The 18,300-nt window shown below is 41.0% G+C and overlaps 1 protein-coding gene across 1 annotated transcript in view; it reads left to right on the top strand.

The window, feature by feature from the left end:
- FAM184B (family with sequence similarity 184 member B) overlaps positions 1–18,300 on the top strand; it is a 153,056-nt gene that overhangs the window by 97,678 nt on the left and 37,078 nt on the right. The window lies entirely within an intron of this gene.

Genomic DNA, 18,300 nt, shown 5'->3' with positions numbered 1-18,300 from the left:
TTTTACAGAAGAGAAAAGTGAAGGTGAGGGCAGGTGACCTGCCCGCAGTCACAGGCTGGTAAATAGCCAAGACAGGATGGAACCACGGGCTCTGATCCCCCCCCTCTCTCCATAAGAGCGGCACATGCCCAGGATGCCTTCCAGATAAAACAGGCCCCAGCTGTCACTGGGTTAAGGGGAGCAGTCAGGACTCTCTGGGTTTCCTCCTTCTTCCTCTGACACCCAGAAAAGGGGAGAATCCTTGAGCAGCCCTGTTGCCCCCGCTGCCCCCCGCCACTCCGGTAAGCCTGGAAGAGAATCCTAAAGGAGCAGAGGCACCCTCATCCACAGGGCTTTCCCCTTCCTGATCCGAGGCTGTCCCCCTCCTTTCAGAAGATTTCTGCCTGAGGGAGGTGCAGATATTTTCATTCTCCTCAGTTTCTTAAGAACCAGTCTCATGAGCTGGCATTCCAGAGAACTTTTGGCCCCAGGGACAGCTGTATCTTTCACCAGCACCATGTGGGGCTTCCCAGAAAGGTTGTCCTGAGATATTCAAGTATTTCTCAGCCCCTCAAAGTGACGGTGGCAGGGAGATGGATCGGAGTTGGCTGATATCCTTCTTGATGAAATTAAATCTGAAATAAGGTTGGTAAGCTGGAGACTGAATTAAAAAATGCACTTCAGGAAGATTGTAGAGCAGGCTGTATTTTAGGAGGGAAAAGAAACACGTAGAAGTTCTAGGTATGTTCCAGGGCTGATGACCCGAGTCTACCCGTCATGGTCATGATGTCCATGAGCCAGTGCTATCACCACAGCTCAGCTTCAGCACTTGACTTTGGGGTTGGATAGTTCTTTGTTTTGGTGGGTTGCAGGGAGCTGTGCTGTGTGCTGCAGTTTATATAGCAGCCTCCTTGGCCTTTACCCACAAGATGCCAGTAGTACCCTCCCAACCGAAAATGTCTCCTGGGGGCAAAACTATCCCCAGTAGAGAACCACCTCTGTAGCTAAAAAAGCAAGTCCTGAAGAAGTCCAGAATACAAGTACCTGTTAGGAACCATGGGTTGGTCCACCAGGAAACTCCTCAGCCTTTTTTTTTTTTTTTTTTGAGACAGAGTCTCACTGTCACCCAGGCTGGAGTGCAATGGCCCAATCTCAGCTCACTGCAACCTCCGCCTCCCGAGTTCAAGCTATTCTTCTGCCTCAGCCTCCCGAGTAGCTGGGACCACAGGTGTGCACCCATGCCCGGCTAATTTTTGTATTTTTAGTAAAGATGAAGTTTCACCATATTGGTCTATGTCTCGAACTCCTGACCTCATGATCCGCCCGCCTCGGCCTCCCAAAGTGCTGGGATTACAGGCGTGAGCCACCCCGCCCAGCCCTCCTCAGCCTTCTTAACCTAGAATGTTGTCTTTCAATGAGCTTGGTTTCTTTTTTTTTTTTTAAGTTCCAGGGTACATGTGCAGGATGTACAGGTTTGTTACCTAGATAAACATGTGCCATAGTGGTTTGCTACACCTATCAGCCCATCACCTAGGTACTAAGCCCAGCATGCATTAGCTCTTTTCCCTACTGCCCTCCCCCAAGAGGCCGCAGTAAGTGTTGTTCCCCTCCCTGTATCCTTGTGTTCTCGTGGTTCAGCTCCCACTTATAAGCAAGAACTTGTGGTGTTTGGTTTTCTGTTCCTGTGTTAGTTTGCTGAGGATTATGGCTTCCAGCTCCATCCATGTCCCTGCAAAGGACATGATCTCATTCTTTTTTATGGCTGCATAGTACTCTGTGGTGTATATGTACCACATTTTCTTTATTCAGTCTATCATTGATGGGCATTTGGGTTGGTTTGATGTCTTTGCTCTTGTGAATAGTGAATGAGCTCGGTTTCCAGAGGGAAGTGCAGATGCCTCCTCTATACCGTTGCAGCAGGAACCTCGACAAATATCAGTTTCATTTGATTCAACTCAGTATGCACATTATTCATTCATTCTGCAGTTGTGCGTGCAATACCTGGGATATGCCAGCCTCTGAGCTGGATGCTAGAGGGAGAAGTGTGCATAAACAAATAGCTGGAAAACAATGTGGACAATTAGTAACAGCTTAAACATCTGGTGCTGTTTTCTATTAGGCATTTTGCAGGTATTGTTTGTTCTTTCAAATTAAGACCTCTTTTCAAATAAGCAATCCACATATATGGTCCAGAACTCAAATGGTATATAAAGGTATACTTTGGAAAGCATTTTCCTTCTTACTGTGGAGTTCCCTATCCCAGGGAAAACTACTTGTTGTGTTTTATCTTCTCTCTTTTATATATCCTTTCAGATATATACTGTATATACAGGCATAATTGTGGATTTTTAAAATATAAATGATAGCATACTCTCATGAAATCTTTTTTTTTTTTTTTTGGAGACTGGATCTTGTTCTGTCACCCAGAGTAGAGTGTAGTCCTGGCTCACTGCAATCCTCGACGTCCTGACTCAGCCTCCTGAGTGGCTGGGACTACAGGCACCCACCACCACGCCTGACTAATTTTTTGGTCTCACTGCAATCCTCAGCTCACTGCAGTCCTGGCTCACTGCAATCCTCCTTGCTTGGGCTCAAGCAATCCTCCTGCCTCATCCTCCTGAGTGGCTGAGACTACAGGTGCCCACCACCACGCCCAGCTAGTTTTTGTATTTTTTGTAGAGATGGGGCTTCATCATGCTGTCCAGGCTGGTCTCAAACTCCTGGGCTCAAACCATCCACCCACCTCCGCCTCCCAAAGTGCTGGGATTGCAAACATGAACCACTGCACCTGGCCAATTCTGCTTTTCTTAACTTAAATTTTATAGCTTAGAGATACTTTTATAGCTCGGTACACTTCCCTTTCAGCTTCATTTTTTTAAAAAAAACAAACCAACCATCTAGTTCTCCCTTGTATAGAAAAACCATATTATATTGAACCATTCCCTTGTGATTGACATTTAGATTGTTTCAATATCTCTCTATTTTAGATAATACTTCAATGGAAAGCACCAGAGAGGGACAATAATATAGTATAGTAGTTAAGCAAGCTCGCCCCTGAACCAGACACCTGGGTTCTTACTGGCTGGATAATCTTGGACAAATAATTTGATGTCTCTTTGCTTCACCTTTCTCATTTATATGCTAAGGATGATGATAGCATCTACTCCAGAGGGTCTTTGTGAGGTCTAAATGAATTCCTATCTGTCTGGCGTTGGAAACAGCACCTAGTGTGTGTAAATACTCCCTCGGTGCTAACTCTTGCTCCCATGGAATTTGCCAAGTCCAGTGGTATGCGCGTGTTTTTTTTTTTTTTTTTTTGAGATGGAGTCTCACTCTGTCACCCAGGCTGGAGTGCAGTGGCCGGATCTCAGCTCACTGCAAGCTCTGCCTCCCGGGATTAAGCCATTCTCCTGCCTCAGCCTCCCGAGTAGCTGGGACTAGCCAGCCACCTCGCCCGGCTAGTTTTTTTGCATTTTTTTAGTAGAAACAGGGTTTCACCGTGTTAGCCAGGATGGTCTTGATCTTCTGACCTCGTGATCCGCCCGTCTCAGCCTCCCAAAGTGCTGGGATTACAAGCTTGAGCCACCGCACCTAGCCTCTGTGTGTTTAACTTCAATAGATACCACCACTTGGCACCCATTGAGGTTGTTCCTCTCTGTGCCCCCACCAGCAGCATGTGTGCCTTGCTAATACAGCAAGTTACAAAACTTTCTGAACTTTTCCAGTCAGAAAAAAAAAGTGTAATCTAGTTCAAATAGTTTTGGCAAGCCAGCTCTGTGCCAGCCTGGTGAGCCGAAGCTCTGCCTAGGTCTAGATGAGGTGTGAGCAGCATACTTCAGTATGGCCATACCTGCAACCACACAGTATGGTACAAGGGGCAGAGGTAAAGCCAGGAAGGCATGGGCAGGGGCTTGAACAATCCGATGGCAGATCTGCTGGTGGAAACAGGGGCATCAGGACAGGATATTAAATGACAACTTCCCCAGTGATGTTCCTGCTGGATTGATGCTATAAAATTTAAGTTTGCTCAAGACTCAGGGGTTTCAGTTTAGGCCAGTAGCTGTTCTGCCAAAGCGTTTCAGTGAGTCAAGAGAAATAAAAACAGGCCAGGCACAGTAGCTCACGCTTATAATCCCAGGACTTTGGGAGATGGAGGCGGGTGGATCACTTGAAACCAGAAGTTCAAGACCAGCCTGAGCAACATGGCAAAACCTCGTCTCTACTAAAAATACAAAAATTAGCTGGGCATGGTGGCACACCTGTAGTCTCAGCTACGTGGAAGACTGAGGCACGAGAACCGCTAGGACCTGGGAGGTGGAGGTTGCAGTGAGCCAAGATTGTGCCTCTGTACTCCAGCCTGGGGAACAGAGTGAGACTCTGCCTCAAAAATAGGTAAGTAAATAAATAAATAAATAAATAAACAATAAAAAGAAATCTAAAAAAGAGAGAGAGAAAAATAATAATGTCAGCTGAGAGCAGGCTTTCCACTCCATTCCCAGAACATGCAGCGAGAGGGCTGCCAAACGTGGGTGTGACTCTGTCCCCACTAAACTTAGCTGGGACCTCACCAAGCTTTTAATCCTGGTTTCTCCCTGTCAGCCCTTGATTTCGCAAATTCAAAGTCTTACTAATTGGTTTCCAGAAAGCCATTTTAGTCATAATCATTCTGAAGGAAAATTTTTTTCCAGAAGATTCCTTTGGTGCCTGGGCCACACAGAACGGGCAGTGGAAAAGGGTGGAAATTTTCATACATACCCCTGCCCATGCCCTCTCCAGAAGGAAAAGGGAGTCATTTGTGGTAACTGCTATTTAAGTCATCTCGTCTCTACAAATATGTCTGAGTACCGTCACTATACAAGCCGTGGGGCTGCATGTCCAGGAGAATGAGGCCTAATCTTGGTCCTTGGAGGGCTCCTATTTCAAATGGGAGAAATAACTATTTCCTTAAATATTAACCTGTTATGATGACTGCTATGATGATGGCAAGAAGATATATTAATGGCAAGCCCATATGGGAGAGGAAGCTTTCTGTCCAGGGGAATCCAGGAAACTATTCCAGAAGAATGACGTCTGCGGACATCTGCTTGACACTGAAATCTGAACATGACTTCACCAGGAAATGGGATGCCATGGGGAAGCAGCCCAAGACAAGCTCCCTGAGGTGTTTGGGAAGGAGCCAGGGACACTCCCAAACTCTCCAGGCCTGAAAATGTCCCCTGCTCCTTGGAGGCGCTGAGTAGTTTGCTGGGCAACAGTCGCCCCGTACCATATGTTGGAGGACCATAGGAATTTGAGGTGTCAGCTGTCCTGGCCATTGGCAGGCAGATGACCACTAGGCTGTTAAACAACTGTGACATCCTGAGTGTTCCTCAGGCCAATTGGGAGCCAGCACCCTCCGTCTGGTGTGAATGGAGGGGTCTGGTTCCATCTGACATAGAATAAGGCAGCCTGCCCTTCACTCTACGGAGAGGTTCCGGGCATCAGCTGAGATTCAGTGTAGGAAGACAGTGTAGGGCAGGGCCACCTGCCTAAGGCTTGGGACATGGGTTCCACCCAGCTCTACCCAAAAGCTGCTTAGGAGCCTCAGACAGGCCAGAAACCATCCCTGAGATCAGTTTCTTCATTACTCATAATGGCAAACCCAGAGTACGTCACACAGTTCACAAACCACCCTATGAGACTTCTTATAGAGAAACCACGGCCCAAAGGGTGGCACCAGGGCCTGTGCTGTAAGCTGCAATGCTGCACTACTTCTTGTTAGTAAAACAGCAGCAATAATCCCTGCCCTTCATACCCCCAGAGACTTGTGGTAATGAACAGGAGAAAGCATATGCAGGCACTTTTCGGAACTATTAAAGATTCTGTCAATGTAAGGTGACTTTATAGTATCTATTACAGTCCCCTGTAATCATTTCAGCAAAACTCCATTACATTTGGTGTTCTATTTTAAGATGCACATAATGCTACCTTTGAAAGGTTGTCAAGTGAACTTGAGAATGACTGAATATTCCCTTAGAGGAGATTTCCTGGGCGTGGGTGTTTCTTTAAAATAGAAATAATCCAGAAAAGGTGAAATAAATGGAAGATGAAAGATGAGGAGCTAATGTGAACATGGATTTAAAATAACCAGCCATTTGCCTGGGAGGAAGTGGGAGGAGGCATTTGCAGTGGATGGTTTGGAGGAGAAGCAGAGCCATTTATTTTTCCATGCACTAACTATTCACACCCAGGCCACTTTAGCACTGGAGAGAGCACTGGACTGAACCTGAGAAATATGCCTTTTGGAAAAAACCCGAGAGTAGGAATTGGGTTGAACAACTCAGGATACACCAGGAGTGGTTCAGGGATATTCTCAGAAGCCATGTTCTGAGTCTGTTTTATTTAGAGTTCAGAGAAGTGGACAATTTTTTTGTTTTGTTTTGTTTATTTCAATAGGGTTTTGGGGAACAGGTGGTGTCTGGTCACATGAAATAAGTTCTTCTTTTTTCTGTGATATCATTATTATCATTGAACACGTGTTTAAATCTAGGCTTTTAAGGTTTTCACAAGAGAGAACTATTATATATTTAGTGCAACCAGGTACAAGACAGGCTCAAAAACAAAACTGAAAAAGATCTGTGAAAAAGCTTTCAAAATAACAAAATTTAAATATAATTTTTAATTACAAAAGCTATAATTTATCATGTGTAACATGTTTTGAAATATCTATACATTGTGGAATGGCTCAATATAGCTACTTAACATATGTGTTAACTTATATGCTTGAATAAGTTCTTTAGTGCTGATTTCTGAGATGTTGGTGCACCCATCACCTGTGCAGTGAACACTGTACCCAATATGCAGTCTTTTATCCCTCACCCTCTTCTCACTCTTTGCCCTGAGTCCCCAAAGTCCATTGTATCATTCTTATCTTTTTGCATCCTCATAGCTTAGCCCCAACTTATGAGTGAGAACGTACTATGTTTGGTTTTCCATTCCTAAGTTACTTCACTTAGAATAATGGTCTCCATTTCCATCCAGGTTGCTGCAAATGCCATTATTTTGTTCCTTTTTATGGCTGAGTAGTATTCCATGGTATATATATACCACAATTGTTTTTATCCACTTGTTGACTGATGGGCATTTGGGCTGGTTCCATATTTTTGCAATTGCAAATTTTGCTGCTACAGACATGCATGTACAAGTATCTTTTTCATTTAATGACTTCTTTTCCTCTGGGTAGATACCCAGTAGTGGGACTGCTGGTAGTTCAACCACTATAGAAAACAATATGGAGATTCCTTGAGGAACTTTACACACTGTTTTTCATAGTGGTTGTACTAGTTTACATTTTCACCAGCAGTTGTAAAAATTTTTCACTATAGCCATGTCAACATGTACATATTTTTTTATTTTTTGACTATGGCCATTCTTGCAGAGTAAGGTGGTATCACATTGTGGTTTTGATTTGCATTTCCCTGATCATTAGTGATGTTGAGCATTTTTTCATATGTTTGTTGGCCATTTGTATATCTTCTTTTGAGAATTGTCTATTCGTGTCCTTAGCCCACTTTTTGGTGGGATTGTTTTATCTTGCTGATTTGAGTTCCGTATAGATTCTGGATAGTAGTCCTTTATCAGATGTATAGATTGCAAAGATTTTCTCCCACTCTGTAAGTTGTCTGTTTGCTCTGCTGATTGTTTCTTTTGCTGTGCAGAGCTTCTTAGTTTAATTAAGTCCAATCTATTTATCTTTGTTTTTGTGGCACTTGCTTTTGTTTTCTTGGTCATGAACTCTTTGCCTAAGCCAATGTCTAGAAGGGTTTTCCCAATGTTATCTTATAGAATTTTTATGGTTTTGGGTCTTAGATTTAAGTCCTTGAACCATCTTGAGTTGATTTTTGTATAAGGTGAGCGATTAGGATCCAGTTTCAATCTTCTACATGTGGCTTGCCAATTATCCCAGCACCATTTGTTGAATAGGGTGCCCTTTCCCCACTTTTTTTTTTTTTTTTTTTTTGCTTCGTCAAAGATCAGTTGGCTGTATTTGGCTTTATTTCTGGGTTTTCTACTGTGTTCTATTGTTCTATGGTTCTGTTTTTATAACAATACCATACCATTTTGGTAACTGTGGCCTTATACTAAGTTAGAAGTCAGGTAATGTGATGCCTCCAGATTTGTTCTTTTTGCTTAACCTTGCTTTGGCTGTGTAGGTTCTTTTATTTTTCCCCCATATGAATTTTAGGATTGTTTTTCCCAAGTTCTGGGAAGAATGATGGCAGTATTTTGATGGGAAGTGCATTGAATTTGCAGATTGCTTTGGCAGTATGACCATTTTCACAATATTGATTCTACCCATTACTGAGCATGGAATGTGTTTCCATTTGTTTGTGTCATCTATGATTTTTTTCAGCAGTGTTTTTTAGTTTTCCTTGAAGTGGTCTTTCACCTCCTTGGTTAGGTTAGGTATATTCCTAAGGTTTTTTGTTTGTTTGTTTGTTTTGCAGCTATTGTAAAAGGGGTTGAGTTCTTGATTTGATTCTCAGCTTGGTCAGTGTTGGTGTATAGCAGAGCTACTGATGTGTATAATTAATTTTGTATCCTGAAACTTTGCTGAATTCATGTATCAGTTCTAGGAGCTTTTTGGAGAAGTCTTTAGGGTTTTTAGGTATACGATCATATCATCAGCAAACAGTGATAGTTTGACTTCCTCTTTTCTGATTTGGATACCCTTTATTTCTTTCTGTTGCCTAATTGCTCTGACTAGGACTTCCAATACTATGTTGAATAGAAGTGGTGAGAGTGGGCAACCTTGTTTTGTTCCAGTTCTTAGGGGGAATGATTTCCACTTTTCCCCATTCGGTAGAATGTGGACTGTGAGTTTGCTGTAGATGGCTTTTATTACATTGAGGTATGTTCCTTCTATGCTGATTTTGCTGAGGGTTTTAACCATAAAGGGATGCTGGATTTTGTCAGATGCTTTTTCTGAATCTATTGAGATGATCATGTGATTTTTTGTTTTAATTCTGTTTATGTGGTGTATCATATTTATTGACTTGCATATGTTAAACCATCCCTGCATCCCTGGTATGAAACCCACTTGATCGTGGTGGATTATTTTTTTGATATGCTGTTGGATTTCATTAGCTAGTATTTTGTTAAGGATTTTTGCGTCTGTGTTCATCAGGGATATTGGTTTGTAGTTTCCTTTTTCTGTTATGTCCTTTCCTGATTTTGGTATTAGGGTGATACTGGCTTCATAGAATGATTTAGGGAGGGTTTCCTCTTTCTCTTTCTTGTGGAATAGTGTCAATAGGATTAGTACTGATTCTTCTTTGAATGTCTGATAGAATTTAGCTGTGAATCCATCTGGTCCTTGACTTTTTTTCACAGTTTTTTTTTTTTTTTTTTTTTTTTTTTACCATTTCAGTCTTGCTGCTTGTTATTGGCCAGTTCAGAGTTTCTATTTCTTCCTGGTTTAATCTAGAAGAGTTGTATATTTCCAGGAATTTATCTATCTCCCCTAGGTTTTCTAGTTTATACATGTAAAGGTGTTCATAATAGCAATTGAAACAAGTATTGCTGGACTTGAAAGAGCTCATTCAGGCCGGGTGCAGTGGATTACACATGTAATCCTAACACTTTGGGAGATCAGTGTGGGCAGATCACTTGACTTCAGGAGTTTGAGACCAGCCTGGGCAACATGGCAAAACCCCATCTCTACAAAAAATACAAAAACAATTAGAAGGGCGTGGTGGTGTGTACCTGTAGTCCCAGCTACTTGGGAGGCTGAGGTGGGAAGATAGCTTGAGCCCAGGAGGCAGAGGTTGCAGTGAGCTGAGATCGTGCCACGGTACTCCAGCCTGGGCAACAGAGCTACAGACCTTATGTTTAAAAAAGAAAAAAAAGCATTCATTCAGTCAACTATTTATTGATCTCCATGGTCAAGTTCAATTGTGAAATACAGTTATATGTCACTTAATGATGATACATTCTGAAAAATGGGTTGTTAGGCAATTTTGTCATTGTAGAAACATTATAGATGGTGTAGCCCACTACACACCTAGGTTATGTGCTGTAGCTTTTTGCTGTTAGGCTACAAGCCTATACAGCATATTACTGTACTAAATATGTGGGCAGTTGTAACACAAGGGTAAATATTTATATATCCTAATGTTGCTAAACAAAGAAAAGATAACGTGTAACACTACATCTTTACAATGGCTATGTCATCATTAGACAACAGGAATTTTTCAGCTCCATTATGAAGGCATACCTTGAAAATATTGCAAATTCAGTTCTAGACCACCACAAAAAAGTAAATATTGAATAAAGCAAGTCACACAAATTTATTGGTTTCCCAATACATGTAAAAGTTATGTTTATACTATACTGCAGTCTATTCAGTGTGGAATAGCATTATTTATAAAAATATAATATGTGTACCTTAATTTAAAAATATACTTCGTGTCTCTGTGTCACATTTTGGTAATTCTCACAATATTTCAAAACTTATTTTTCTTATTGTATCTGATAAGGTGGTCTATGATCAGTGATCTTTCATGTTGCTATTATAATTGTTTTGGGGCACCACAAACCATGCCCATAGAAAATGGTGAACTTAATAAATGTTGTATGTGTTCTGGTTGTGTTCCAGAACCAGCTGTTCCCCTGTCTCTTTCCCTCTCTATCCTTGGACCTCCCTATTCCCTGAAACACAACAATATTGCAGTTAGACCAATTAACAATACTAGAATGGCCTCTAAGTGTTTATGTGAAAGGAAGAGTTGCATATCTCATGTTGAATCAAAAACTAGAAATGATTAAGCGTAGAGAGGAAGGCATGTCAAAAACTTTGAGACAGACCTAAGCTAGGCCTCTTGTGCCGAACAGTTAGCCAAGTTGTGAGTGCAAAGGAAAAGTTATTAAAAGAAATAAATAGTACTACTCCAGTGACACATGAGTAATAAGAAAGCAAAACAACCCTACTGCTGATATGGAGAAAGTTTTAGTTGTCTGGATAGAAGATCAAACCAGCCACAACATTCCTTTAAGCCAAAGCCTAATCCAGAGCAAGGCCATAATTCTCTTCAATTCTATAAAGGCAGAAAGAGGTGAGAAAGCTGCAGAAGAAAAATTGGAAGCTAGCAGAGGTTGTTTCATGAAGTTTAAGGAAATAAGCCATCTCCATAACATAACAAGCAGCAAGCACTGATGGAGAAGCTGCAACAAGTTATCCAGAAGATCTAGCTAAGATCATTGATGAAAATGGCTACCTTAAATAACAGATTTTCCTTTTTTTTTTTTTTTTTTTGAGACGGAGTCTTGCTCTGTCACCCAGGCTGGAGTGCAGTGGCCGGATCTCAGCTCACTGCAAGCTCCGCCTCCCGGGTTCACGCCATTCTCCTGCCTCAGCCTCCTGGGTAGCTGGGACTACAGGCGCCGCCACCTCGCCTGGCTAGTTTTTTGTATTTTTAGTAGAGACGGGGTTTCACTGTGTTAGCCAGGATGGTCTCGATCTCCTGACCTTGTGATCCGCCCGTCTCGGCCTCCCAAAGTGCTGGGATTACAGGCTTGAGCCACCGCGCCTGGCCAACAGATTTTCAATATAGACAAAACAGCCTTATATTAGAAGATGTCATCTAGGACTTTCATAGCTAGAGAGGAAAAGTCAATGCCTGGCTTCAAAGCTTCAAAAGACAGGCTGACTCTTTCGTTAGAAGATAATAAAGCTAGTGACTTTAAGTTAAAGTCAATGACCATTTATCATTTCAAAACTTCTAGAGGCCTTAAGAATTGTGTGAAATCTACTCTACTTGTGCTTTATAAGTAAAGCAGTAAAGCCTGTATGATAGCACATCTGTTTATGGCATTATTTATTGAATATTTCAAGCCCAGTGTTAAGACTTACTGCTCAGAAAAAAAAAGATTCTTTTTAAAATGTTATTGCTCATTGACCAATTGGTCACCCAAGAGCACTGATGAAGAGGTACAAGGAGAGTAATGTTGTCTTCATGCCTGCTGAAACAATACTCATTCTGTAGCTCATAGATCAAGGAATAATTTCTCCTTTGAAGTCTTATTATTTAGGAAGTAGATTTCTTGGCACAATAAGACAGGGTGAAAAAAAAGAAATACATTTCATTTCATAAGGTTATAGCTGCCATAGATAGTGGTTCCCCTGATGGATCTGGGCAAAGCCCTTTGAAAACCTTCTGGAAAGCATTCACCATTCTAGAAACCATTAATAATATTCATTATTCATGATTTATGGGAGGAGATAAAAACAACAATAAGAGTTTGAAAGGAATTTATTCCAACCCTCATGGATGACTTGGAGGAGTTCGAGATTTCAGATGAGGAAGTAACTATGTAGAGACAGAAGGAGAACTAGAATGAAATGTAAAACCTGATGATGTGACTGAATTGCTGCAATCAATCTCATGATAGAACTTCAATGGATGAGGAGTTACTTCTTACAAATGATGAAAGAAAGTGGTCTCTTGAGATGAAATTTACTCCTGATGAGTATTCTGTGAGCACTGTTAAAATAACAAGACAGGATTTAGAATATTACATGAACTTAGTTAATAGATCAGTGACAGCCAGGCGTGGTGGCTCACACCAGTAATCCCAGCACTTTGAGAGGCCAAGGCAGGTGGATCACGAGGTCAGGAGATCAAGACCATCCTGGCTAACATGGTGAAACCCCAACTCTACTTAAAATACAAAAAATTAGCCGGGTGTGGTGGTGGGCACCTGTAGTCCCAGCTACTTGGGAGGCTGAGGAAGGAGAATGGTGTGAACCCAGGAGAGCCAAGATTGTGCCACTGCACTCCAGCCTGGGCGACAGAGCAAGACTCCATCTCAAAAAAATAAATAAATAAATAAAAAATAAATCAGTGACAGTTTGAGAGGATTGCCTCCACTTTTTAAAGAAGTTGTACTGTGAGCAAAATGGTGTCAAACAGTATTGCATGCTACAGAGAAATCTTTTGTGAAAGACAGAGTCAAGCTATGTGGCAAACTTCATTGTTATCTTGTTTTAAGAAATTGCCACAGCTGCCCCAGCCTTCAGCAATGATCATTTTGATCAGTCAGCAGCCATCAACATTGAAGCAAGACACTTCACAGCAAAAAGATTACAACTCACTAAAGGCTCAGATGATTGTTAGCATTTTTTAGCAAAATAGTACTTTTAAATTTAGGTATGTATTTTTAGACATAAGGTTATTGCACACTTAATAAACTGTAGTATAATGTAAACATAACTTTTATGTGTATGGGAAACAAAAAAGTTGTGTGTCTTGCTTTATTGCAATGTTTGCTTTATTGTGGTAGTCTGGAACTGAACCTGCAATATCGCTGAGGTATGCTTGTAATTATTAATACTTTTGTCTTTTAACTTTTGTGCTAGAATTAAAAGTGATTGGCACACTACTGTTACAATAATATAGTTCTATATTTGCCTATATATTTTCCTTTTCTAATGAGTTTCATACTTTTAGGCTACCCTGTTGCTGTTTAACATCCTTTCATGTCAACTTGAAGAAATCCCTTTAACATTTCTTGTAAGGCAGGTCTAGTGATGAATAATTCACTCCACTTTTGCTTGTCTGGGAAAATCTTTCATTTATTTTTGTTTGTTGTTGTTGTTGTTTAAAATTGTTTTTTATTTCCATAGGTTATTGGTGAACAGGTGGTGTTTGGCTAGATGAGTAAGTTCTTTAGCAGTGATTTATGAGATTTTGGTATACTGATCACCTGAGCAGTATACGCTGCACTCAGTTTGTATTCTTTTATCCCTCACCCCCTTCCTACCCTTTCCCCCTGAGTCCCCAAAGTCCATTGTGTCATTCTTACGCCTTTGCGTCATCATAGCTTAGCTCCCACTTATGAGTGAGAACATATGATGTTTGGTTTTCCATTCCTGAGTTATTTCACTTAGAATAATAGTCTCCAATCTCATCCAGGTCACTGTGAATGCCATTAATTCATCCTTTCTATGACTGGGTATAGTATTCCATTGTATATATATACCACAGTTCCTTTATCTGCTCCTTGATTGATGAGCATTTGGGTTGGTTCCACATTTTTGCAATTGCAAACTGTGCTTCTATAAACATGCCTATGCAAGTACCTTTTTCGTATAATGACTTCTTTTCCTCAGGGTAGATACCCAGTAGTGGGATTGCTGGATCAAATGGTAGTTCTACTTTTAGTTCCTTAAGGAATCTCCACACTGTTTTCCACAGTGGTTATACTAGTTTACATTCCCACCAGCAGGGTAGAAGTGTTCCATGTTCATTGCATCTACACCAACATCTATGTTTTTTTAAATTTTTTTGATTATGGCCACTCTTGCAGGAATAAGGTGGTATCACATTGCGGTTTTGATTAGCATTTCCCTGATCATTAGTGATGTTGAGCATTTTTTCATATGTTTGTTGGCCACTTGTATATCTTCTTTTGAGAATTATCTATTCATGTCCTTAGCCCACTTTTTGGTGGGATTGTTTTTTTCTTGCTAATTTGTTCAAGTTCATTGTAGATTCTGGATATTTGTCCTTTGTCAGAGGTATAGATTGTGAAGATTTTTCCCACTCTGTGGGTTGTCTGTTGACTCTGCTGACTATTCCTAATTGGTGCCAATCCTATTGACACTATTCTACAAGATAGAGGAAGAGGGGACCCTCCCTAAATCATTCTGTGAAGCCAGTATCACCCTAATACCCAAACCAGGAAAGGACAAAACAAAAAAAGAAAACTACAGACCAATATCACTGATAAACATAGATGCTAAAATCTGTAACAAAATACTAGCTAACCAAATCTAACAACTTATCAAAAAGATGATTCACCATGATCCAGTGGGTTTCATACCAGGGATGCAGGGATGGTTTAACATATGCAAGTCAATAAATGTGATACACCACATAAACAGAATTAAAACAAAAAATCACATGATCATCTCAATAGATGCAGAAAAAACATTTGATAAAATCCAGCATCCCTTTATGATTGAAACTCTCAGCAAAATTGTCATACAAAGGACACACTTCAATGCAATAAAAGCCATCTATGACAAACCCACATTCTACTGAATGGTAAAAATTCAGCTGAATGGGGAAAAGTTGAAAGTATTCTGTCTGAGAGCTAGAACAAGACAAGAATGCCCACTATCATCACTCCTCTTCAACGTAGTACTAGAAGTCCTAGCCAGAGCAATAGGATAAGAAAAAGAAATAAAGGGCATCCAAATCAGTCAAGAGAAAGCAAACTTTCTTTTATTTTTGAAGGAGCGTTTTCCCAAGTATAGTATTCTTAGTTGACTTTTTTTTTTTTTTTTGGCACTTTGAATATATCATCCCATTCCCTTCTGACCTGCAGGGTTTCTGCTGGAAAATGTTCATTGTCTTATGAGGGAGTTCTTTTGTACGTGACAAATAGCTTTTCTCTTTCTGCTTTCAAAATTTTATGTCTTTGACCTTTGACAATTTGATTATCTATCTCAGTATGGTTCTTTGGGTTCATCTTATCTGATGTATTTAGGGCTTCTTAGATCTGCATGCTTATTTCCTTTTCCAGATTTGGGAACTTCTTAGTCATTATATTTAAATAAGCCTTCTTGTCCTTTCTCTCTTCTTACTTTTGCATCTTTGACTGAATTATTTCCAGTGACCTGTGTTTGAGTTTACTAATCCTTTCTTCTGCTTGATATAGTTTTCTATTAAATTCTCTAGTGAATTTTCTTTTTTTTGAGATGGAGTCTCCCTCTGTTGCCCAGGCTGGAGTGCAGTGGCACGATCTTGGCTCACTGAAAGCTCTGCCTCCTGGGTTCATGCCATTTTCTTGCCTCAGTCTCCCAAGCAGCTGGGACTACAGGTGCCCGCCACCACACCTGGCTTATTTTTTGTATTTTTAGTAGAGACGGGGTTTCACCATGTTAGCCAGGATGGTCTCAATCTCCTGACCTTGTGATCTGCCTGCCTCAGCCTCCCAAAGTGCTGGGATTACAGGCGTGAGCCCCCGTGCCCAGCCAGTGAATTTTCATTTCAGTTATTGTGTTATTGTGTTTTCAGGTCTATGATTTCTTTTGGTACTTTAAAAATATTTCCTTTTTTTGTTGAAATTCTCACTTTGTTCATTCATTGTTCTCTTTGTCTTGGTAAGCAACTCTATTAGAGTTATTTTTATTCTCTGTCGGGTAAATCATAGAATCGTTTCATTAGGGTCAATTTATGGAGATTTATGTTTTTCCTTTGTTTGGAACATCTTTGCCTGATTTTTATTTTCCTTGACTCCCTGTGCTGGTGTCCATGCATTAGACAAAGCAGTCACCTCTCCCAGTCTTCCCAGGTTCATCTTGTACAAGAGAATCCCCCATCAATGAGCCTGGCCAGGTAATGGGGGTCTCTACAAACTCATTTCCTCCCAGTAAGAAGCAGGAAGCTGTAGTTTGCTCACTCTGCACTGAACCAAGGAGGAGCTATAGTATCTACCAGCCCAAGTTTCTATCTCCATTCTCTTCCTAGTGGCTAGACTGTGATGGACCTTACAGAGCTCCAACAGCAGCAAGACAAAAGCTAGTCCTCTAGGGACCTCCCCCTTGGAAAAGTTGGGGTACTAGACATGCCAATTAGCTCCTTTCCTCCTCTGGTTGAAGCTGGTGTAGGGGGTCTCTTCGTGATCATATGGTACTTCACCAGGGGCAGCATCTTTGGCAAGAGTGTGTTCTGAATCTTCCTACCAGCTTTGGAGTCTGTTTTTGCATTCTCCTGGGGTGCAGGAGCCTTTTGATTAGTCTCTGATTTTTTACAAAGGGAATATGTACATGAATTATTGCTGAAGTGATATGCTCATTGGGGAAAAAAGGGATCAGGACTTCCTTCTGCCATGTTGCTGACGTTACTCCTCTCAGGTTGATTTTCGAGTCGCAGTTTTTTAGATACTTGGTATTTGCACAACATGGTTTAGACTCACATCCATTTAGGCCTTGATGCTGGTAGGTGACAATCATGTCAAAACGCCCAGCTGAGTGTCAGTGTAGTGACATGGAATTACATGGATGGAAATCAGAAAATACAGGGCTCTACTTTTTGTGCCACCCTCCAGTGGCCATGAGACCTGAGGCAAATGACTGGACTTCTCCAATTTTAGTTCCACATCTGTAAATCAAAGATGGCAGTGCCTTTCTGGTTACTTCATAGAGTCATATGCATCCATGAGAAAATGCAGAGAAATAGACAAATGCAGTGTAGCTGGGAGCCAGTGTTGCTATCTGGGTGCATCAGCCATTTTAGTATTTTCAATCCTCTCCTCTTTCTGGACTCCTGCCCAGGACTCCTTTAAATATAGCTGTGGCCAATAAAATGGCCCAAAAATTACATCCTGCAGATTCCCTTCCATAGGCCCTGTGTTGTCTCAGAGTACATTTGGAATTCTTTTTAATCTCTAATAACTGTCATGAGCTCCTTGTCCATTATTCATGTTGCTTTAAGTTTTTTCTCCCCTTTTCCTTGATCAGGCTTGCCAGAAGTTTGATGCATCTTTTCTTTCTTTTTTTCTTTCTTTTTTTTTTTTTTTTTGAAACATAGTCTCTCTGTTGCCCAGGCTGGAGTGTAGTGGCGCGATCTCGTCTCACTGCAAGCTCCGCCTCCCGGGTTCACGCCATTCTCCTGCCTCAGACTCCCGAGTAGCTGGGACTATAGGCGCCTGCTACCACGCCCGGCTAATTTTTTGTATTTTTGGTAGAGACAGGGTTTCACCGTGTTAGCCAGGATGGTCTCGATTGTTGACCTCGTGATCTGCCCGCCTTGGCCTCCCAAAGTGCTGGGATTACAGACGTGAGGCACTGCACCCCGAGGATGCATCCTTTCAAAAACCCAGCTTTTAGATGTGTTGGTCAGATGTGTTTTTCTATTTCATTTGTTTTGTCTCTTATATCTCTTTTCTTCTACTTGCTTTGGATTTATTCTTTTGTTCATTTTCTAACTTCTTGAATGTTTTCTAATGAATATATTTAAAGCTATAAATTTTATAAGTGTATGTCTTATCTGTGTCCCAGAGTTTTGAAGTTTATCTGATTCTTTTAAACCTACCTTCTTATTGCTTTCTAATGTTCTTGCAGTGCCATAAGATAACATAGTCTGTAAAACGTCAGCACTTTGAACTGTGTTGAGGTTTGCTTTGTAGACCAATTCAGGGTCAATTTTAAATAGTTCCTATAGATAAGGAAAAAAGCATATATTCTTGATGTGGTAGTAAAATACGCATATTTGAATCCTGGCTCTGGAATGCATTCACTATGTGACCGCACATAAATGTTAGTAGCTATTGGTT

Source organism: Trachypithecus francoisi, unplaced genomic scaffold, assembly GCF_009764315.1.
Source record: "Trachypithecus francoisi isolate TF-2019V2 unplaced genomic scaffold, Tfra_2.0 Lachesis_group1, whole genome shotgun sequence".
NCBI classification, from domain to species: Eukaryota; Metazoa; Chordata; class Mammalia; order Primates; family Cercopithecidae; genus Trachypithecus; species Trachypithecus francoisi.
Note: the sequence above shows the minus strand (reverse complement) of the source record. Positions and strands in the feature narration are given on the sequence as shown.